At 37.0% G+C, this 24,440-nt stretch overlaps 1 protein-coding gene across 2 annotated transcripts in view; it reads right to left on the bottom strand.

Annotated features, from left to right (window-relative positions):
• LOC101095955 (melanoma-associated antigen B18-like) overlaps positions 1-24,440 on the bottom strand; it is a 606,992-nt gene that overhangs the window by 262,717 nt on the left and 319,835 nt on the right. Inside the window, exons 4-6 of one of the 2 annotated variants that reach the window (XM_045050420.1) lie at positions 13,808-13,932; positions 13,166-13,323; positions 12,768-12,883 (exon numbers count right to left, since the gene is read on the bottom strand). The gene's annotated coding sequence lies outside the window, so the exon portion shown is untranslated. The remainder of the gene's footprint in view (positions 1-12,767; positions 12,884-13,165; positions 13,324-13,807; positions 13,933-24,440) is intronic. The other variant, XM_045050421.1, reaches the window with a different exon arrangement.

Below are 24,440 nucleotides of genomic sequence, written 5' to 3'. Positions count from 1 at the left end.
ATTTGGGTCTTTTCTAACTTAAAATTTCACCTGTAATGATAGCCTCTGATTTACTGCCACAGATAATTCACACTTTGATTTTTCTATGTTCAAATACCATTTTCAATGTCAGAAAAACTTTATCACCACTTTCATTTGATTAGTACATTGTTAAAAGATTCTAATATCACCGCCTCCATTTCGGTATTTTGTCTTCATTGACATTGTGAATATTTCCTTTTTAAGACTCATGAGGCACTCAAGGACAAAGCAGGCAGAAAGTGAAGGTAACATGAGTCAGGAAATAAGGGAATCTCATTTTGTGAACAATTAAACACCTTTCCACCCTAGGGCACTTTTCAGTCTTCACAATGCAAAACAGTCTTACAGTCCTGAAGAGTCAGAGATAAAGTTTTAGACTGACTGAGTGGCTAGAAATTAAGGAGGGAATATCCAGACAAGAAAAAAACAAAGACAAGGGAGCTCCAAAAATCTGCATCTAAACTCCACTCAAACCCGTGGCTGACCTTCAGACTACTCCTGGGCAAGGGAGACTCCAGGAGCCACATACGGAAGCCTAAAATAACTGAGCAGCGATTTCAGCTGCTGCCCATTGCAGGCAAGACAGAGTTGGAGTCCAGTGAAGGTAACTGCCTGCAACAACAAAGTCAACAGGATTCAGAGGAAGAAAGCAGAACCTAGCATCTCTAAAAATCTCCGGTCTAACCCAAACTGTCTAATAAAGAATCAAAATCTACTAGACGTGAAACAGTGAAATGTGACTCATGGTCAAGAAGATAAGCAGTTAATAGAAATCAACCCTGAAATGACTCATAATGGAATTAGCAAGCAAAGATGAGATTTTAGAAATATGTCCAAATACTTAAAGAAAAGCTTTGGTCACGATGAGGACAGTGATGGGAAGTATCAGAACAGAAATGGAAGTTCTTTTATAAAGGACCAAACGGAAAGTCTAGAAATAAAAAGAACACTATCTGAAATGAAAAATCCAGTGGCTAAGTTTAAGGGGAGACTGGGAAAGGGCAAAAAACTTTCAATAAACTTGAATGTAGATCAGTACCAATTAACTCACCAGGAGAACAGGAAAAAAAAAAAATACTGAAAAACCAAAAGAGAGACTCAGTGATCTGCGAGGCAATATCAAATGGTCTAAGATACATGCAGTTGGCGTCCTAAAAAACAACAGAGAGAATGAGGCAGAAAAAAATCTGAAAAAAAGGGCCAAGTTTTTGCAAATTGGATGACAAATAGTCATTATAGACTCAGGAGGCCCAGAAAACCCAAAGCAGGAGAATACATAGAAAGCATGCCCCTAGGGCACCTTTTGGGAAGAGCACTGGGTGTTGTATGGAAACTAATTTGTCAATAAATTTCATATAAAAAAAAAAAAAAAAGAAAGCATGCCCCGACACACAATCAAACTTCTGAAAGCCAAATGAAACCAGAATATTTCAAAGCCCACAGGAAAAAAAGCCAACATATTACATACAGGGGGCAATTAGTATGAACGATGACTACGGAGACTAGATGTCCTACTTCACTTGCTGAAACAAATCTTTAAAACCAGAATTCTATATCCAGTGGAAGTATCTTCCAAACATGAAGCTGGAATAAAAGCACTTTTTAAAAAACATACCTGAGTTAAAAAAAAATGCTTAAGCAATTTCTTCAGCCTAAAAGGAAACTGTACCATAAAACCTCAAATGTTAAGGACGAAATGAAGGGCATCAGAGGATGTCAGCATCCGAGGAAATGTAAAAGAAAACTTTTTAGGTGCCACACATTTTATTTTCTTGAAGTTATTTAATAGACCTATGACTGTTTAAATCAAAATGTAAACTAGTAATTTTGAGCTTCATAGAACTGTAACAGAAAAATGTAAGACAACAAAAACAAAAACAGTAATAGGTGTAAATCAAGTTACAAAGGTGTAAGTTCCTTATGCTTTTCATGAGAGAGGAAAGTATTATTTGAGTTTTTCTTGTGATACCTTAAAGATGTATATTACAATCTCTAGATCAACCACTAAAATAGCAAAACAAACATATCTATGTGTCAAAATGTTAGATGTAGTTACCTTGTCATTACTGTGAACAAAATGAAATCTTTAAGAATAGGCTGTCTATCCTATTAAGCCAAGAAATGGGGAAAAAAGATATGCCATGAAAATAATGGTTCTAAGAAACCTGGTATGGCTATATTACTGCTAGACAATGTAGACTTCAAGAGACTTAAAAAATACATGGAATATTTGTATAACCTAATCAATCAACTTGACCTAAGTAGAATATATAGAACAATATACCCACAAAATTTTAGAACACATTTTCATTCAAGAGTACATGGAACACAACACAGATGAACACAAACCAAATTTTCAAAAGACTGAAATCGTAGGGAGTCTGTGCTCCGACCACAGTGGAAGGAAATTAGAAATCAACAAAAATAATAGATCTAGAAAAGTCCCATATTTTTGGCAATTATCACCTTACTTCTAAATACCTATGGGTCAAACAGCTCAACATCATTTTTCCTCAGGGAAATTCAAACTAAAAATGTAATGTGATAACATGTCATAAATTCCAGGATGGCTAAAGAAAACACAGACAAAAACAAAACTCAACACCTGACAACACCAAATGTTGGAAAGTATGTGGTGCAAATTGGGACTCTCATACATTGCTGCCGACAGCATAAAATGGTACAACCACACTGCAAAATATTTTAACATTTTCTTATGAAGTTAAGCATATTCCTACTCTATGGCTCAGGATGTCCACTAGCTATTTTTCCAAGACAAAAGGAAACATATACTGCAAAAAATTATTTGCACGAGAACGTCTCTAGCACCTTATCCCTAATAGCTACAAGTCAGACACAACCCAAACATCCATCAACAAGAAAAGTAAACTATGGTAAATCCAAGAAAAGGAGCTACACACTTAAAGAAATAATGGACTAGTGATACAGAATGACAACAACGAATCTAAAGAGTTGAGAAAAAATGTTGAGTAAAAGACGTCAGATACAACAGAGTATACTCTAAATGACTCCATTTCTATGATATTCAAAGGGCAAGTAAAAGTAAAGTGGGGTGATATAATTCAAAAAGAGGCGGCCAGTGAGGGTGTGGGTTGGCTGTAAGTGGGCAGGAGGAACCTTTCTGGGATTGTGGGATTTTCTGAATAGGGTAATTATTACAGTTGTATATGTTCATCAAAATTTAATAAACTGTACCCTCATAACTGAGCATTTCACTGTATGTAAATACTGTCTCAAAGAAGCAGTGTAAACAAATACCGAACTCCAGTTAGTAGGTTTTCTTTTTGTAGTGTCATGGGTTAAGGAATTCTGAAACTAATTTTGTATCCAAGGTGTGAACAAGTAAGTGTATTAGAGATAATAGGTGAAAGTTTGTTCACTGTTGGAAAAGAGAGTTACAAAGATGGAAAGAGAACACTAGAATAAACTCTTTAGTGTGGAAACTGGAGTTCTCAGGTAAATAAACGTAGGGGTGTGTGTGTCTGGGTGTTTATCGTTTCAGCCTACTGAAGAGATGAGAGCTCCCCAACAACACGACGTACCTAGCATCTAGACTGTACTTTCTAACACAAAAAGGAAATATGACTCCTTAGAAAAATGGCTGACACCCTTGTCGAAACTGTGACAGAGAACAAGTGCTTGAAGGATCATGAACAAGCACCTGGTTGGCTCTATCGGTTAAGCATCCGACTTTGGCTCAGGTCACAATCTGATGGTTTGTGAGTTCAAGCCCTGCATGGGGCACTCTGCTGTCAGCACATAGCCCACTTAGGATCTCGGTCTCCCTCTCTCTCTACCCTTCCCTCACTTGCAATCTCCCTCTCTCTCTCTCTCTCTCTCTCTCTCAAAAATAAATAAACATTAAAAAAATTTAAGAACCGTAAGAACACATCAATGCACACAAAAGCCAGCCAGAAGGGACTCACACAGGCAAATCTGGGAAAGTTTGAACATCAAAATAAATAATATGAGACTATAGCCCACTGGATAAAATAAGAACCACGTTTCCAAATTAATATAAATAAATGAGTAAATACGTAAATGGAGGAAAAGAGCTCTTCCTCATAGTTAAATGCCAACTAATGGATGAAAAAGGAATGATGGAGTTAGAATATCATCAAAGGAATTGAGGGGTCAAAATAATGGGTAAAAATGTGATGAGAGAGGACATTTCTGTAGTTTTAATGCATCATTCCACAAATTACTTAGGCAGAGAAAGAAAAATACAGTTATTTTACATTGGTGAATTATGGCAGGCAAGCACTTTAGCCAAGTTCAGAAAACATGCATATGTACAGATAGGTAGAGAGAAGGAATGAGAGTCAAGGGCAAAATAATATATAAACAATTGGTGGACTTTGATAATACACCTAGGGAAAATCTATACTACTTTTGTATCTTTTGTTTTTGAGTTCATATTAAAATTAAAAGTGAAAAAATAAAATGATGACAAGGTCATTTACACTATGGAGGTGTAAACCCACTGCAGCCCAACTTTCCAACTGGTTACCACGAGATCGCTAGACAAAATATAAAAAAAAAAAACAAACCTGAGGGCTCTGGGAAGCAAACAAAAGTAATAAAACTGCTGGGCAAAGGTCCTAAATATGGTAAAACAACCTCTTAAGAGGATTCTGTATCCAGCTCATTTCACGAGTATCTTTAGAATCTTGATTTATTATCACATAAACGAAACTGAAAACCATACACAGTCAATCATGGTTGTCGTTTATTGGGGAAAAAAAGCAAAGGTAAATTTCACATAAAGGGATTAAACTCAAAGAAAGGTTGGCAAATAGATACGTATCTCTTACTGGTGAATTTAAAAAGATTTGAAGGTTATGGTTTGTACGTATTTTATCATTCCTCATTTTAACAATTTTTTTCATTTAGCCAAAAACTTTTGGCTGTAATCGTATCAAATGAAAGAGTTTCTACCCTATAAATAAATTCATCCAGCAGCAAAAATAAGTTTAGTATTTGGCTGATATAATATGCACATTTGCGGAATTTCATGAAGATTATGTTTAAACAGTGTATTGTACTTTCCAACTTTAACAAAAGGAATTGCTTAAATATTTTATTGCATGTCAAAATCTGCTAGATTAAAATTAACTTGAAAATGTAATATTACAGAAGATTAAAAATGCCAAGAAGTCAAAGTAAATGGTAGCCCTTTTGGTTTTGAATGCCTACTCTTTGTAATAATTGGAGAAAGGTTGGCTATTTAACAGAATGGTGAGTTACTATTGTATCAGAGTCCCTGGAAATACCAAAGTATAATTTTTCAATAAAAGCATAAGATTAATTCAAATATAAAAAATTTAAATTTAATTATTATCATTACTGTTGCTTGATTTTTACCAAGCATTGTGACCCTAATTCCCATGTGACTAAAATCACTCTCACTGAGGGGTGATCTTGAAAACATGCTGCTTTCTTGGAAGCATACAAAAGTATTGGGTCTGGAGAAAGAAATTACCTTGATTTCCGGTACAATCATAGAAAACAAACATCAAGATGCAAATCATTTTAAGAACCAATCATATATTATAACCAAAAATCCCACAGGGTTGTGGGAAGAGAAGACTAAAAACTGAGCAAGTTTTGTCCTGAATGACTTGATGGACAAGTTAAGAGACAGGTTGGAGCAGGTTAAATTCCCAAATGATGTTCCAAAATGGCTAGGTAGTGATGATTTTCATCATCATTAGAATATTTAACACGAGGAGCTGATCTATATCTAATTCAGAGATTCTCTAATACTTAAAAACTACATAGTGTTTGCATGCTATATCAGATGATGGTCATGAAGACGAGGATAAGGGTATCCAACATACTTGTTTCTGATTCTTGATGTACTGAAAAACACCTCCGCTTCCCTATCAAAACTAATGATCTTAATTGGTATCACTAAGTATAATAGGGCTTTTGCTTTGTAAAATCTAATTTTTACATAACTCAAAGCCACTCTTCTTTCTTATATCCTTATAAACTTAGAATGTGCTTTCAACAAACAATAATCAGCCATGAATTGTTTGAAATTAATTTTTCTTCATTCCTTTCTGTAACATTTCCAAAATCCTCTGAAATCAAAAACATCTAGGTTTGCATTTGAAAACCTCATTAGCCCAAGCCTCAACCTCTCTAGTTTTTGTTGCTTAGTCTCCCTCATTTATTCTGCTTTCCCTGGTGTATTTTTCAGATGCTGGTGCTTCATGTCTTTAAAATGCAACTCGATTTTTAAACCTAGATCATCCCTCCAGAGATTCCCTCAATGAAGACTTATGGAGCCTGTACTGGGATCAGTACAAAAGACATGCTAATCAAACCGAACAGGCTCAAGACTCCATTAGGGCTGCAAGTGAAGAGGGCACATAAACTCTTACTGGAGAGGTCATTTGGGGTGTGTGTGGGGGGGGGAGACAGAGTTACAGCTCCATGCAAAGAGAGAGAAAAATTGAGCCCTCAAGTCAAGGAAATACAAGATGTTCAAAAAAGTAACACAGGCAGATTTGAACAAAATACATCAATTAAGTTTGCATGTAAACCAAAGGCGGCAGAAAATGTTTAAAAAAAATTTTTTTTGATGTTTATTTATTTTTGAGAGAGACAGAGACAGAATATGAGTGGGTTGGGGCAGAGAGAGAAGGAGGCACAGAATCTGAAGCAGGCTGCAGGCTCCGAGCTGTCAGCACAGAGCCCGACGCGGGGCTCGAATGTGAGATCATGACCTGAGCTGAAGTCGGACACTCAACCCACTGAGCCACCCAGGCGCCCCGGCAGAAAATATTTTTTAAAAAATTTCTACGCAATACTGAGGTAAAGCTTGAAAATACAACATTCAGTAAAAATATTTACTTGGCCCATGTGAGAAAAATGATACCTGTCAACTAACCCTTATATATAGGTAAAGTTGAATTAGGCATTAAATATTTCCATAGGAGTTATATTCTTTTTCCATGGTTGTATTTTTAAGTAATCTCTACACGTAATGTGGAACTTGAACTCACAACCCCGAGACCAAGAGTTGCATGCTCTACCCACTAAACAGGCCAAGCACCCCCCATATGAGTTATATTCTTAATATAATATAGATGAGTGCCATAGGCCACAAAGAATACCCAAACAAAGCCATTTTACATTTATGAGACTGATGTAATCTAATCCAAGGATGAGTCTATAAAAAGTCTAGTATGGATTATAAATAAATCTTTAAATTGAAACCTGACAAACTGTATTCTAATGATCAGAGTGCTTTATTTACGTACAAACTTCAAAATTTTTTACTTTTTCTATGTATGACATAATATTTTTATTCCCAGGCCTCATCTTCTGCAGCAAGAGCACCTGGGTGACTTGGTTGGTTAAATATGCAACTTCAGCTCAGGTCATGATCTCACAATTCCTGAGTTCAAGCCCCATATTGGCTCTCTGTTGCTGTCAGCTCAGAGACCTCTTTGGATCTTCTGTCACCCTCTCTCTGCCTCTCCCCCACTCACGGTCGGTCTCTCTCTCTCTCTCTCTCAAAAATAAAAATAAACATTAGAAAACCACAAAAATTAAAAAAATCTTCTGCAGCACTTGACGTAAGTCTCTTCATTCCAATTTAACAATTACTATCCACTTGCTGACATACATTTATTCCTAAATAAAATACATTTTTCAATGACTCTCAATTTTCTTTGTGATAAAACAACAACAGCAACAATGACAACAACAACAACAGTGAGCTACCAATCTGTTAGGGCAATGCATCATCTTAATGATAAAACCAATTACTGTCCTTGGTAAATTCAATGAACACCAGTTAAGTGGAGGACAGAAGCCAGATAGAAATTACTAATAGAGATAAAGCACAGAGTTAGCAATGTCCTTTGAAATTGAATATGTGCACATTAATGGGCATTATCCGCCTTCCATGTTTTTAAGAAAGATATATTAGGCACCACTCAGTACTCCAAGAGAAAATCTTTAAGGAGTTTTATAAAGTATGATTTGTCATACCTAGTTTTATTGTGAATATTTATCATGAAGTGCTAACATCATGTTTTAAAATAATCACAACAGAATGAAGCACACTGGCCCATCAACACGCATATATTCAGCAACTGTAATGTGTAAGGCACCGTCAAACTCAAAGCCTGTTCAGATCTTAAGTCTGAAATTTGCTCTGTGTTCCCTCACATAGTTCTTCATCATGTTTTAGGACCTCAAAAACTATGAAGTTGGTAATCACAAGACTTTGCCCTTTTTAAAATTCGTTATTGAAGTATATTCCAACAGACATCCAAGAACGTATTTTGTAAGTTTACATTTCAGTAAACCTTCACCAAGTATACAACTATATAACCAATGTCCTGATTAAGAAACAGCTTTACACACAACCCAGAAGCTCCTTCTTCTCCGTGCCAATCATTCCACCTCCACAATTCACTACTAATCTCTCTCTAACAGAAAAGGTGAGCTTTTCCTTGATACTGCACTTTATGTAATAAAATCATATGGCATGGGCTCTTTTGTTACTGGCTTCATTCATGTGACTCCACGTAATTATAGATTGTTCATTTTCATTGTGATGTAGTATTCCATTGTGAGGACAGAAAGACAAAAAAGGAAGACAGAAAGAAAGAAAGATAATATGTATATATTTCTCACTCTGTATTTATTTGTTTCTCTTTTTTGGAAATTTGAATGGCTTTATTTTGGGGCTATGTAAGTAGTGATGCTAAGAGCATTCTAATGTATATCTTTTGGTGAATATACAAGTATATAATTAGAAATGGAATTGCAGGGTCACATATCCTTATGATATTGTAAATACATTTTCAAAAATGGAAAAATAGAGGAAAAACCAGAGTAGTAAAAAAAAAAAAATCACTTAAAAGCTCACCATTTAAACACACAAAGTAAGAATTGAAAGGAACCTAACTCTGAGCTATTTCTTGCCCCATGCCAGACAACCACATTTAGCAACCTGATATGACTCATCCAGACTTTTTTTTGTGCTATGGAGAATTTAAAAAGGCAGAACAACCATTAAAAGTGACAGTCAGGAGTGAAATTGTAGCGAGTGTTGAGTGAGAATGTTAATTCGCATTTCAAAAACACCTCATCACCAAAGTACAGGCAATATTTCTGACCACATCTAAGTAATTGAACTGAGAAGCATACACCGTAAGATTGGGAGGCTATTGCTATCTCCACTAGCAGATAGCCAACAGCTCAAGAAATGAGTTTACTGACATTTTAAGGTGCTTTCAATGAGCTCATAATTTGAATTGCATTCAACTGTGATCTCTGACAGCTATAACAAACTTTTACAGTTTTATGGGTCTTTATCATACAAGCATCTAAATGAAAGCACTTCAGGTTCAAATTCTAGCAGATACACATCACCAGAAAAAATAAACCTAAGTTCATCATCCTTAATTCTGTGTGCATTCATATCCATTTTTTTTTAATACTGAAATCCAAATATTTGGCACTATCTCTTCATATAAAGAAATACATACATTTTCACAATGACAGCCTTAAACAAAACAACAACAAAAAAACCACTTGCTTTTCTGGTAGACAATTGAATATTTTTAAATACACCTTCCACTGTCAATGTGCAATGACCTCATCACTGTCATCTGGGTTTCTTGCTTATAGAAAAAGCAGTTCTGTTTTCTGCCACTATTGAAATCTGAAGTAAAACCAGTGGCTCTTCCCTTAGTTTTCTTACTCCCCTATACTATGAAATTCCATGAAGCTCTTGAAATATCATAAGAAAATAGATGGTAATACCATACTTTGTAATTTAAGACTTAACTACAGATATTTTGAAACATCTTTGCACTTTTAGATAAAAGACTGCATCAAGCAAAAGGTTAATTCCCCCAAAGACCCTTAGAAGTCTCTTAGTATCTAAGGTAAGCACCCCATCTCTTTTTCTCAAGTTACCTGCACATACAAATTTTACCTGAAAATAAAATTGACATCAGAGAGTTTTAAGAACAATTCCCACTTAAACCTAATTGAACAATGCTTATTTAAAAATTTTTTTAATGTTTACTTATTTTTGAGACAGAGAGAGACACAGCATGAGCACGGAAGGGGCACAGAGAGAGGGAGACACAGAATGTGAAGCAGGCTCCAGGCTCTGAGCTGTCAGCACAGAGCCCGATGCGGGGCTCGAACTCACGAACTGTGAGAACGTGACCTGAGTCAAAGTCGGACGCTTAACCGACTGAGCCACCCAGGTGCCCCCTTTTTTTTTAATTTTTTTTTGAACAATGCTTTTAAGTAAAGTACATTTTCCTTCATACTCAAAATTTATTGAGTGTTTACAAACGCCACATCCTAGCCCAAGTGCTTGATATCTATAATCTCATTCGATCCTCACTGCAAAAAAGTTAGGAAAGTTTTAAAATAGAGACTCCTCCTGTGGTAGTTGATATTCTTGTTTAGTAAGTAAGGAAAATAAGGAATAGTGCAGTTAAGGAACTTTGCTAAGACCATGCACTGTCAAATACCAGGGCCAGGATCTGATCGCATGCAGAGTGACAACAAAATTTACCAGTCTAACCAGCAACCCCTGACTATAGCTGCCCGATTCAAACATATGTCTGTATATTCAAAACACTTGTCATTTGCTTACTGTTGCCACACAGGACTCTGAAAAACAATAAGAAATATCTTCAACACTTTAGATGTAGAATAATTATGTTTAGGAAGCTCCAAGGTCCCTAGAGACTGCTTTGTCAAAAAACCTAGATGACCCATTGACAGCAACATCCCAACACTGATAGCCCCTACAGGTGGATCCAAAACGAAGAGCAGACAATTTAGGTACCCATAGTCCAAGAAAAAGATCAAAACATGCAGAGGTGCAGTACTTAAAGGGGAAGAACAGTATGTGCCAAGATTCAGGAAAAGCACATACAAAAAAGATAGGAATTAGAGCATGGGAAGCAAACAAAGTAATGAACGGACCATCAGTACTTAAAGCTCAGAAAAGGATGCTCGTTAACTTACTACAAGAGGCCTTTATTTCCTACTCAACCCCTAAGAGCCAATGCTGAACAAGCCCACCTTAACACTGATGGGAGGTAATCCTATCCTTTCGATATGTGTGGGCAGGAAGCCAATCCCATTTAGGAAGTTTTCCTAATGCCAGGCTAGCATGGGTGTCCTGGAAAACAGATGGGACAAATCAATCACTCCAACACACTTTGAGTGGAAGAAAGGCGCAAATTCAGGTGTCAGACCCACTCCAGGCAGACTTCCCCTATTTAACAGTTTTACCTGGGGCCAGCCCTGAGCAATACTCCGTGTTGGTGGGGTCCCATATCAGTGGAAGGTCAAAAAGTATAGGAATGCCTGTCTGTATAAATAGCTTGGCTACCTGTCCCTTCCACTACCTTTCCCTCCCTTTTCCCATCAGAAATGAGTAGAGGAAGGTCGGAAAAGAGGGGTAAAGGTTGAGAGGCTGAATTTCTGGTGTCGTCTGGAACAGCTATGGGAGAATGAAGAAGGACTACAATATGGAGATGAGATGTGTCCACTGAACAAAAGGCGTCTATTCAGATCACCCTTTCACTGTGTGCAAGCTGCACAATGTTCTAGGGCAAATTACTTCATAATTGCATGTCTTAGCTCTCTCATTTGGAAAAATAAATACAACAATGCCTTCTCCACAGGGTTATGAGAAATTTAAATAAGACATGACAGTATCTGGCATGTCTTAGGTACTCAAAGACGGCAGCTGGCTCCTGCTCTTTCTCTGAGTACCGTGCCAATGTTTACACCTGTCTTCAGGCAGAATTCACTTCCTCCTCTGCATCACACTTATTTCTACATGCATCTGATCTCCAGAACTTGTGTCCAAACTCACCCAGAGCAGGATATATGCCCTATTCATGAATAGCTTTCTTTACTGGCATTTAGTCAACATTTCTTTGGATGGGTTAAGTAGGAACCATTGAAAGACAATGTGGAACTTATCATAATCAGGCAAATGACGATTAGGAATGGAGATGTTCACGGCAGGCAATATCTGGCCACTTAAACCAGCGGAGATAGAACGAGAAAGCCCTTGTCAGGGATGAAGGTACCCATGGATTGTGTTCATGGGAAGTAGGCAAGATGCTAGAGAGAGACACTAGAGTGGGTTTTAAGTTTGTGACTTGAGTATACTTCAAAAAGTAAAAATAAAATTACTGGGCAAAATGGGAGGAAATAAATGAACATATGCATAACTTTAATGTCAACAAAAATAAATAGTTTTTAGAAGCAATGACTGTAGTTCTCGAGTTAGGGAATTCTGGGTTTGAATCTTTAATCACTTATCGTAAATGATATTCTTTCTCATGTATAATATATGCAGAATAATAGTACTTATTTCAGGGGGATAATGAGGGGATTAAAAAGGTAATTTATGCTAAAGCACTTAGCACAGTGGCAGCAATGTAAGTGCTCAACAAATGTCAGTTTTAACAATCACACTTACCATTACTGCTTTCATTTTACCAATGAAAAATACAGAATCTCTAAGAAGTCATTCTCCCAAGGTCACATAGCTAGTAAGTGTTGGAACCTGGAATGAAGCCCAGGTTGGGCAGTGAGCAAAGTCTGTTCTATTTCTACCATATTGTGTCAGACTTACAACAGAAGCTTGGGGTTTGGACACATGAACAAAAGAATAATTCTTAGAAAGGCAGAGTTGGCACAGGACTGACCTTGTTGGCAGTGTGTATTCTTCTGAACTGCTCTGCCTGACAGAAGGATTAGTCTCATAGTTGGCGTGAGGATGCCTTCAACCTGAGGTCTCTGGTCCTGGCCCTGACCATGAGGGCTAGAAAGAGGTAAAAACAGGGAGTCAGCCTGGTCACTTCAATCTTCTTTAAATGTTCATGATAATCAGGAAATCTATCAGTCAGGACAATGTAGTTTTTTAATCTTTATTTATTTTTGAGAGACAGAGCACAAGTAAGAGAGGGGGACAGAGAGAGAGGGAGACAGATGATCTGTAGTGGGCTCCACACTGACAGCAAAGAGCCCAATGTGGGGCTCAAACTGATGACCTTTAGAAATGGGAAAATGTTAATGAATTTGGCTATTACTTTGGATCTATTACCTACTGTCATAATTAGCTGCTGCTCTTCATCCACATATCACCTGGACTTAGACATACGGGAATGTCATCATCTGGAGGTCTTCAGTTATTGTGACCTTGACTTACTGGGAGTGGAGCCATTGTTTTTAAGGGGAAAAAAAACATGTCCTGTAGGTTGACTAAAATAAAAATGTATTTAAATTAAAAAAAAAACATATCAGGTTGTAAAATAATCTCTTAAGAAGTCTAAACTGTACATATGGGCAAAACGCACATTCTCAAATGGAGTAAATTTACTTGAAATAATGATTTTACATAAGCTTAAAAATTTATTCCTAAGATACAGAATAAGCTCACTTTATTTTTACAGCTGCTATTGAAAGCTTACAGTGAGTAATGAATTGTGTTGGGTGTTGAATTATATACAGTGATAATTACAGTAAAGGCCCAGACAAATGAATAAACTTCATACCGTTCTTACAAGACAGTTAAGTGTTAAACCGAGGGGTAAGAAGAAACAAGATGCAAATAAGTTTATGTTAGATGTTTAATTTTCTCTAATGGTATCAAAGGTCAGCCATCATACTACCTACTGTTGTATAATATCTGCATCAAAGAACACCAGATGCTTCAGAAAATAACCCCCAAACCTCAGTAACTTACCCAGTCAATGTTCACTTCTCGCTCATGTAAAGGCCAATGTAGATGTTCCTGGTCAGGAGATTCTCCTCCAAGTGGTGACTCAGGGATCCATTTTCTGACCATGTAGCAGCTCTGTGTCTTGATGGCTGATAAAGAGTAAGATCATGCAGAACAGTGAGAAAAAAAATTAAGAGTGCAGGCCTAGAAATGTAGCCCAATATAATGCCCAGGGCAAGCCAAATGACTCCATCCATACGCAAAGATGTTTAAATTAACAATATGCATTAATATACAATGAATATATATGCAGAAATTAGAATTTTACATTATTAAATATAGCTTTAAACTTTGAAAAATGAGACTAAGAGTCCTCCCAAAATATAGAACAAATGATAACATCCTAAAAAGCATGGGGAAATGTCAAGTGGAATGTAGAATAAATCCAGAATTTTCAATTTCCATATAATAGATTTCCAAAAAGACATCATAGAAAGAATTGAGCGAGAAAATATAATGCTTAGGAATTTCTCCAACCTGAGAATATTTGCTATATTCTAGATTGAAACAACAAAAAATTACAGAGCAAAGTAAGGTTAAAAAACCCCATTCCTAGGCATGTAAGAGTGTCATTTCAGATCAACAATAGAGTGGAAAGCCAGATTACTTATAATAATTTTTAAAAATTAGCATTAGGCTTCTAGTCAGAAACATTACAAATAAAAAGTCTGTGAAGAGAGCTTAAAATCAGAGAAGATAAAAAGAGAAAAACTTTGAACATACACTTGTATGTCTCATTAAAGAGAGAAACAAAAATATTTTCATACATACCAGAATTCAAACACATTACCATTCATGAACACATTTTGAAAGAGCTAATAAAAGATGTGTTCCAACAGTAACAACAACAAAAAACTAGAAATAAGTAACAGGATGCAAGTAGCAACAGTAAACAAAGCAGAACAAACATCAGGAACTCACTGTGAAATCTCATTTAAAATAGCATGCTTACTGGGGCACCTGGGTGGCTCAGTTGGTTGTGTCAGACTTCACCTCAGGTCATTATCTCATGGTTAGTGGGTTCGAGCCTTACGTCAGGCTCTGTGCTGACAGCTCAGAACCCGGAGCCTGCTTCGGATTCTGTGCCTCCCTCTCTCTCCTCTGCCCCCTCCCCATTTGCACTGTGTGTCTCTCTCTCAAAAGTAAATAAACATTTAAAAAAAATTAAAAATTACAATTAAAATGACATGCTTCTAAAAATCTGGAACTAAAACACTGAGTAGTAGCAGCATTAGATTTCAAAATGTAAGAGGAAAGAGTGGACAATAATGAAACCATGTTGAGTGTTTGGACTTTTTGCTGGAGAAGTGTAATTACATATTTATTAGAAAACTGCAAGAATTTAAATATTTGAAAATTTAAGAGAAATGTGCAGAATAAATATTAGAATATTAGAAAATTAGAATGGAAAATTAGCAATTTGAAAACAGGAGATGAAAATCAACAAATTCACAAAGTCCCAACAAAAGGCCAAAAAGGGAGGAAGTAAAGAATACAGAAAGCATACTGCTCCAAAGAAGGAAATAATAAAAGTTAGCAAGATTAAATTAAAAGCACAGTCTATATGAAAGTTTCAAAATCTCTCCTTAAATCCCCATAATGGATTTAAAGCAAACAGGGGAAAACAGCTTTGAAAAGTTACATATAAGGGAATAGGAAAACATGCACCAAATTTAAAAAAATTAAAAATTATTATTAGGCAAAACAAATTATCAGTATAATGGAGAGTGTCAATGCACACTGACAAATGGAGTGATTTATCTAGAAGATGAGACAAGTATAAATTTTATTCACTAAACAAAATCATTTTTTAAGTTTTTATTTATTAATTTTGAGATACAGAGCATGAGAGCAGGGAAGGAGCAGAGAAAGAAAGGGAGAGAGAAAATCCCAAGCAGGCTTTACACCGTCAGCACAGAGCCTGACAGAGGGCTCAGTCCCAGGAGCTATGAGATCACAACCTGAGCCAAAATCAAGAGTCAGATACTTAACCAACTGAGCCACCCAGGTGCCCATAAACAAAATCATTTCTCAATGTGTAAAGCATCAACTCTTACAACTGCAGCCACAACTTAGTAAATTCACAGTAACCATCAGACACATTAAAACAACTCTATCACAACTCATTACGTCAGGGGCACAAAAAAATAAGAAAGCTCAGAAACTTGGATTACAACATTAACAAGCTTGACTATGCACATAGTTACAGAACTACAATCAAATCATACATATTCTTTTCAAATGTGTGTATTTATAAAAATAGACTAAGAGCTCAACTACAAAAAAAAAGTAAACTGTCCTGAAAAATAAGTATCCCACTATAGAAACCAACAATCAAAATGGCGGTCAAAAACATATACCTACATATGTGACCACTTACTTCTAAATGATTCCTGAGAACCCAAATAGAAATTTAAAATGATTTAGAACTGGGGCACTCGGATGGCTCAGTCGGTTAAGCATCTGACTTTGGCTCAGGTCATGATCTCATGGCTTGTAAGTTCGAGCCCTGCATTGGGCTCTGTACTAACAACTCAGAGCCTGGAGCCTGCTTCGGATTCTGTGTCTCCCTCTCTGTCTCTCTCTGCCCCTCCCCTGCTCATGCTGTCTGTCTCTCAAAAAATAAGCAGACATTAAAAAAATAAATAAAATGATTTAGAGCTGAATGACAACCAAGACTGCATATATCCAAAATTCCTTGATATAACAAGTGACACAGGGAAATTTATATCCCTAAATATGTAAATGAGAAAAAATTCTGGAGAGTATAAAGTAGTTAATTACCTAAGCTAACTTGAGGTGAAAAAAAATTCACCAGATGGCTTTTAAAGTCAAAGCTTGTAAAGAGGGTTTTTTGTAAGAAATATTGAGAGCTTTATCCTCATGTACTCTCAATGTACTCTATTAATCCTTTATTATTCAAGTCATGCATTTCTGAAGGGCTTTTGCAATTGTTTTCAGTTGTGATTTCAATTTATCTTTGTAGCCCGTGACTGTCAGGGAGCATCAACAGAACAGACACTAGTGCTAAGCAGAGAAGGATTTGGGAGGTTGGGGAGAGCTAACAGTACAACTCTTCTTTTTTTCCTATTTTATTGAGATATACAACATTGCATATGTTTATGGTCTACAACATAAGGATTTGACAGATGTATATATTGCTAAATGATTAGTACTGCCCATCCTTCTCAAACTCTTTCAAGAAACAAAGAGGAGGAAACACTCCCAGACTCATTTTTATGAGGCCAGCATTACCCTGATACCAAAGCCAGATGAGGATACTGCATGAAGGAAAACAAAACAAAACAAAACTACAGGCCAGGATCCCTGATGAACACAGATGTTAAGATTCTCAACAAAAACACTAGCAAATCAAAATTCAACAGCACATTTAAAAAAAATGTATTCCATGATCAAGTGGGATTCATCCCTGGGAAGTGAAAATGGTTCAATATATGCAAATCAATAAACATGATACACCACATTAACAGAATAAAAGATAAAAATCATATCAACTTAATATATGCAAAAAACCATTTGACAAAACTCAAGATCCATTTATGAGAAAAATCTCTTAAGAAATTGAATAGAGAAGGAATATACTTCATAATAAAGGTCATATAGGCATAACTATTTATTTATTAGCAGACATTTTAATGTTGCAGTGACTTTCACTTTCCTATAATATAACTAAGGAGGGAACTCTGATGATGAACACTCAGAAAACTAAGACCCACTATACTCAGTTACCTTTGGCACATTTATATACTGCTAAAGGTACAGAATAGCATCTAGAAGAACATCTAGCACTAGCATATATGTAGACACAAATGGGCTAATTATCTGTCAGCTCTGTGTCAGTGTTGATTTATCTCCTCCTCATGGGTCTTGTTTTCCCATACATTTGCATGCCTGGTAAATTCTGACTGTATTATAGACACTGATTTTTACCTTGCTGAGAGCTGGATATTCTTGTATTCCTTCAACACTCTTCAGCTTTCTTCTGGGGTACCATTCAGTTTTCAGAATAGTTTGATCCTTTCAAATCTTCCTTTTAAGACTAGTTTGGCAGGATGAGATTAGTGCTTAGTATAGGGTATATCCTGGCTCCCTACCAAGACAAGAATTTTCTGTGTATCCTACCTAATGCTGTATTCATCAGTCTGATGGCAACAGGCACTGCTCCCAACACTGAGTATGTATCAAGCACTTTCATCATTAATTCTTTTAGCTTTTTTCTCCCCTGTCTTGAGTAGTTTCCTCACACGCATGTGAGGATCAGTGCTGAGCTCAGTACTTCAGGGGGATCCTTCGCAGATCTTTGCGGAGTTCTCACTCAATGAAGCTCTCGCCTAACAGTCTATACCACAAGCTCTCATCACCTTGGTCTCCCAGGGCCCTCAAAATCACTAAGTCCACTGGATTCTGCCTGGGTTTTCGGTCCCAGAGTGGCACCATGGCCTGGAAACCCTCTGAAGATACTAAGCTAGACTAATTATACGGCTCTCATCATTTGTTTCTTATTCTTTTGTTGCGTGACCTCGAGGGTTTCATTTTTTTCCTGGTTACTGTTGTTTCAGGCATAAGGATAAATCAAGTCCCTGTTATTTCTTCTTAAGTCTTCTGTATTGTTTTACAAGAGAAGAAAAAGGAGAATACCTATCTACACATTCATCTGTTTGTGTGTGTGTGTGTGTGTGAGAGAGAGACAGAGACAGAGAGAGAGAGAGAGAGAGAGAGAGAGAGAGAGAGAGAGAGAGGGAGGGAGGGAGGGAGGGAGGGAGGGAGGGAGGGAGGGAGGGAGGGAGGGAGGGAAGCAGGCACATTTTAAACCAGAATCCCACAGGTGGCTTTGTTTTCTCTCAGATACTGTTAGAGGTTTTAAATCAGCTGCTAATGATTCAGTCCTGGCAGCTACAATCACCTCCCGCTTGGGGACCAACTTGTGTGTCCTTTACTCTTTCTGAACTTGATTGTTGTTTTAAGCTTCTCCCAAGAGGAAAACCTGGATGTAGCTTAGAGTTTGGACCCGGCATCTCTAGGATGTACTAGAGGAGAAGCACACGAGATCACGAAGCATCACACAATTATGCCAGGATTCTCATTCCCCAAAGACCCCAGCCAACTTTCCCACAGAGGTGAGGAAGCTTTTTCTTTGTTTAGGACTTTCTTAAATTCCTAGAATCCTAGCATCGTGATCAAATAATTAGTCCACAGACTGTATCTTCTGATTAAACATCTTGCTCCCTCCACCTTTCATCACCCAAGTTCCTCAATGTGCTTAAAGTAGAAAATTATATACATTAAAACCTTGGATTGTGAGTAACTTGTTCTGTGAGTGTTCCACGAGATGATCAAACATTTCTAATAAAGTGTAACTTGATAAAGGAGTGATGTCTTGCAATAAGAGTAGTACATGATGCCGAACATCCCATGATCACAACTGAGCCAATGGGTCTTGAAATTCACTTTGATATAGAAGTGCTTTGGATTACAAGCATGTTTCTGGAATGAATATGGTCACAAACCAGGGTTCTACTGTATTTTAAATTCCTTATTTCTTCCTATGTAAATGGATACTTGCCACATGTGAGGTATTTTCCTGATGAATAATTTAAGTTTTTCCCATGCGAAAGGGAGATTCTAACTCTATTGAAAATGTAAAGTCTCCTTATGATCACAATACATGTAGACAGCATTTTATTGCTCTGAAAAACGAATGGAACACATTTAAAATTTCCTGTGTGCAATGTAACAATTCACCTTCAATAACATAATTGGAAATTTTATCTTCTGTTTGTCCCTTCCTTCCCAGGTTTGATTCCTTTCTACCCTTTACCCCTTTAACTTTCTTGTGTGTTTGAAGAAGATTTAGTTTACTTGTATCATCCTGTCCCCTTTAACTCCTCAGCTTCTTCACCCACCTCTGGGATGCCTTTGGTATCTCTACAGAAAAGTACTGGTAACAATTGAAGACTTTATGTTATTTAGCTTACCTTTTCCTAACCCGCTAATAATTGCCTACTAGGCCCATAAAACTGAAAGCTGTGAGATTGAATAGCACATTATTTGTTTTATCCATGGAGAAATAAATCTACTTCTAAGAGTTAATCCTAGAATCCGATAAGAAATTGGTTTAAATGTCGTCGGCTTCTCACAGTGAAGTCAATTCTTTCAATGTAGGAAGATAATGCACCGAGTATCATGAGAAAAATCTTTTTTCACTTTTGGATTGTTAAGAGTATTATCAAGAAATATCCATTTAAAGCATACTCAATGACAGATTCTAGTTTAAACAGGAAGAGCTATTCATCCCAGATTCGTGTTATATAACCTTTTAGACTATGTAAGTGTGTGTGTATGTGTGTGCGCGCACACGTGCGTGCATGAGTGTGTGCATATTGGGTATTACTTATAGGGGAAATACAATGTTTATGAGAAGATCCTTGATAAATGGATGGATGGCATTGGAAGAAAACATCAATTACTTTCATATAAAAGGCAGTACACACAAAAGCTTGAAAATATTTACATCAAGCAACATACGCAGCAAGTTTAGTTTTACCACAATCTTTACTATTGATTAAACTGGTAAACTCACTTTGGTGAGGCTAGCGTAAGGGAGATGAGCAGCCAGAGACCAGGCCTGACAGTGAATCTATTAACAATGATGGCTAAAAAGCAGAGATTCTGGAAATAATTAAAGAAACAAGTCTTTAGGACCTGGCTAGGAGTCAAAATATGTGTGAAAGCAAGGAAATGAGAAATCAAAGAAGAGCCTAAAATTAAATGTTGGAGTACAGTAACAGAAGGAACAAAGAATAATGAAGATGAGACTTAAGGAAAATGTGAAAAGTTCAATTTCCCAGGGAATCTTTGTGAGACCCTGGAAAAGAGAACAAGTCCTTTCATGAAGATATTTAAAACAGACATATTCATTTACCTGAAATGGTTTCAAAGAAATTCTACCCAGAGCCAAGAAAGATTAACTGGAAAATATTTACATTTTATTTTCATGCGCTTGCTCTTACTATGTTTTGTAAAATCAAAGTATAATGGACATGTAACACTTTAGTTTCAGGTGTACGACATGATTCGATATTTGTACATACTGAAAAATGATCATCACAGTAAGTACAATTTTTTTATTAGGGTAAGAAATTTTAAGATCTACTCTCTTAACAACGTTAGGGTAAGAAATTTTAAGATCTACTCTCTTAGCAACGTCGTTTCCTTCATAAATGTAGCAATACACCAGCAGCTGTAAGCATATGGACTTAGGTTTAGGCTATGTAAAATGAGTTACTGCTTTATCCCTTCCCCTTTAAACATGGCACCGCTTACACCCCATCTCCAGGCACACAAACGTACACACCACTATTCATTCCAGCAAAACCCCTAGCAATAGTAGAGGTAGGTTTCCCTAGGAGTTGTTCAAATGTAAGGAAGGGCAAGACCCAGTCCTTCTCTACTCTCTTGGATGCAATCCCCTGAGGACAATATACTATTCTAAAGAGAAAACCCAAATGCAGTTAGTTATAAGCTATGAGAGGGATAGAGTATGGGTTAACAAGGACATCAAACATATCCTTGGAATTGTGAGAAACTCTTAACACGAAAGCTAGTGGAACACAGAGAAGGAGATCAAATTAAAGTGTTCAGAATTGAAATGCCTAATGATTTTATTCATGATCAATAAGATGGTCCATTTCTAAGATTCCATTTTCATCCCAACAGTTTAATCTCTTTAATAAACCAGCAGAGGATAATCTCTCAGAAAGAGGACAGAAAAGATGGTAAAATGAAATGTAATCCCTGGCTATGTGCATGATTGCGTATGTTTATGTAGGTATCGCTTAGAAAGTAGACATGAGAAATAAAGCTTACTTGAAGATTGCAATCTTAATCACATAAAAATTAGGCTCAAGTTTTGTTTCCATTTATATTTAAATTATTCAATGGAAGTTGTTGTGAGAAGGATTGTGTAGTCCAAAGGAATTCCTGCTGTTTTTATTAAAATGCTTATTAGGCTCTTCCATAATTTTTCCAGGGGCATTTTTTTTTGTTTCCAGGTAAAATGCCTGTAAGAGGGTGACAAAGTATCACCATTGTACAAATATTGTTTCACAACTGTGAATAAACTATAATGAGAGGAGAAAAGCAAAATAAACAGAAGAAATTAAGATCACATGAGACTCCATTATGTGTTCCTGCCATAAACAAAATACATGCTCTGTGACCCCCTAATTACCATGACTGAAAAATGTAATATACATAGAAAGGTTTGAAACCTATTGCATATACTGCAAAATAAATAACTTAGCTAATATAAAATTATTCATTTTTCCAAAAGAAAATTGTGGGAATTTTTTTTATCAATATCTTTTTTATTCTTTGTTATTCTGCATATGCATCATCATACACTGAAAATTTTGAAAGAAAGCATTTCCCACTTAGAAGGAGAACTGTTAAGTGGCATTAGCAAGTTAATTTTTAATGAATTTTTTGCAAATTATCAGATAAGCGCAGCTATACTGGTAATTACAAAAAGCGGCACCCACCCTCAAGACACATACAACTACATACCACTGAGCATTCCAGCAAACCACCTAGCAATGGTAGTGGTAGGTCTCTGTTCTGGATAGAACTTGTTTGTATGACTTGTCATGCATTTCTGCCCAGAGCCACATGTAAACAGTCATGGGGGCCTTAGTTGGCTTGTGCTCCTTTTCTGGCCTTGGGATCAGAGTTGGTCCTTCAGTTCTTGACGCCAAGAGGGGTTAACTTGCCTCACCTCCTTGAGCCAGACCAGGCTGGCCCCCTGGAATGGATCAGGGAGGGAAGCAAAATATGCAGATGCCCAGGAACCTAAGATTGTGACATACGATAAGAGAAACAGAGGAAAAAAAAAAAAAAAAAAAAAGCTTGCTCAGGACTACACTTAGGCAAACTTCAGGACTAACCAGAGATCACACACGAATAGTATATATATTGTCCTGGCGGGAAGAGATAGTTGGAAGCCTCACCTGAGGGGCAGATGCTCTGCCCAGGACCCTCAATCTGGGCTCCAATCGGGCTGTTCACCACAGGGCTTCCCCAGCCTGAAGGTTGCATGCTGTGAGTACCCGAGTTGATGTATTAACCCTTCTTTGTTGTTCTCTATACACCTCTTCCTCTTTACGTTTACTATAAATGTTAAATCCATATATTCCCTTTCCCTTACAATTAATAAAACTTTGATCCACAAAACAGCAAGTGCAGCTATCGTGAATTACTATTATTCAGAACAGTCTCCCAGCAAAGTGGTGCCTGGCTCAGGTCATTTTTATTGGCGCACCTCCATTCTTACGACAGAGTAGAATAGCTCCACACACCTGATGTTCGGCTACACCTCCATCTTCACAGCAGACGTTCCCTAGGCCTTTGTTCCTGCCTAGGTGGATTTATGCCAATCTAAAAAAGTACCTACTTTAATTCACCAAGTAAATAGTTCCCATATTTTGTCCTCAATCCTCTCACTTCCCAGTGGCTTTCTACCATTCAGAGATGGTCTGAACAGCAGTTATGGTCTGCCATCAGATAATTTCCAGGAGCTACCGATAGTAGGAGCTACAGTTGATTGGTAATTTCCTCCTGCCAAATACTTTGCTAATTGTTTCACACGTTTTATTAACCAGATTTTAAGAAGAAACTGAAGATGAGAAAGAACAAATATTTTACCGAAAATCACACAAATGTGCAGATGTAATCCAAACCCCTTGTGTGTCCCACTGAAGAGACCAAGTACTTAATTACCATTACTCTGCTTGGTATGTGCATGCAACTAAACATACACTGGTTATGAGCCAGTTTCTGATGGCCTGAGGCTAAACAGAATATAGTGAGGATGACTCAGAAAATTCTAGAATTACAGAATACCCTAGGACCTAATTGGTTGCTAGACATTTGTAGTAAGGGGTCTCAAAATAAGCTTCAATAAGGTGGCATGAGTGAGAAGTAAAAATTCAGGTAGGGACCTGTGCCTGGCCACCTTGAGTGACACTTAAGGAGCCTTAACAGCACGTGGCTCAGTGGGCATGTGATGATGGCACTTAGCTCCAGTTTCAACTGTGAGTTTAATATATGTCTATGTGAAGTCAGGCAGTGAAATATTCTTAGGTCACTCTGGGCACATAGATCATTTACCTCCTCTCTTACGTCTCAGTATTTAAAATATCCGTTATTGATACAAATTCAAGTTCCACACCAGACACTTGCCTAACTTTAAACTTTGTGAAATGTTTATAATATGCTGGCTATTTTCTGAAAAATGCAGAAGATTCCGGTTTTGTCTATTACTATAAAATCCTTTCTTATTTTACTTAGAAAAATATATTCTTTGCAGGAGCACTAGTCAAATAGAATCTGATATACTTCGGGACATTTTGGAAGATGTTCAGATATGGAAGAAATATCTCAATAAATTCTTTCCTGCCTTCTGAAATGGCACCTGAATAAACAGAGCTGTTCTTAGTCATTCACCTTGCCATCATCATAGATGCCAACGTAGCACCGAGGTGTGACTAGTCCAAGTAGGTTCATCTATGCACCCATAGGA

The sequence above is a fragment of the Felis catus genome, chromosome X (genome assembly GCF_018350175.1).
Source record: "Felis catus isolate Fca126 chromosome X, F.catus_Fca126_mat1.0, whole genome shotgun sequence".
In the NCBI taxonomy this organism is placed as follows: Eukaryota; Metazoa; Chordata; class Mammalia; order Carnivora; family Felidae; genus Felis; species Felis catus.
This window is presented reverse-complemented; position numbering and strand designations above follow the sequence as displayed.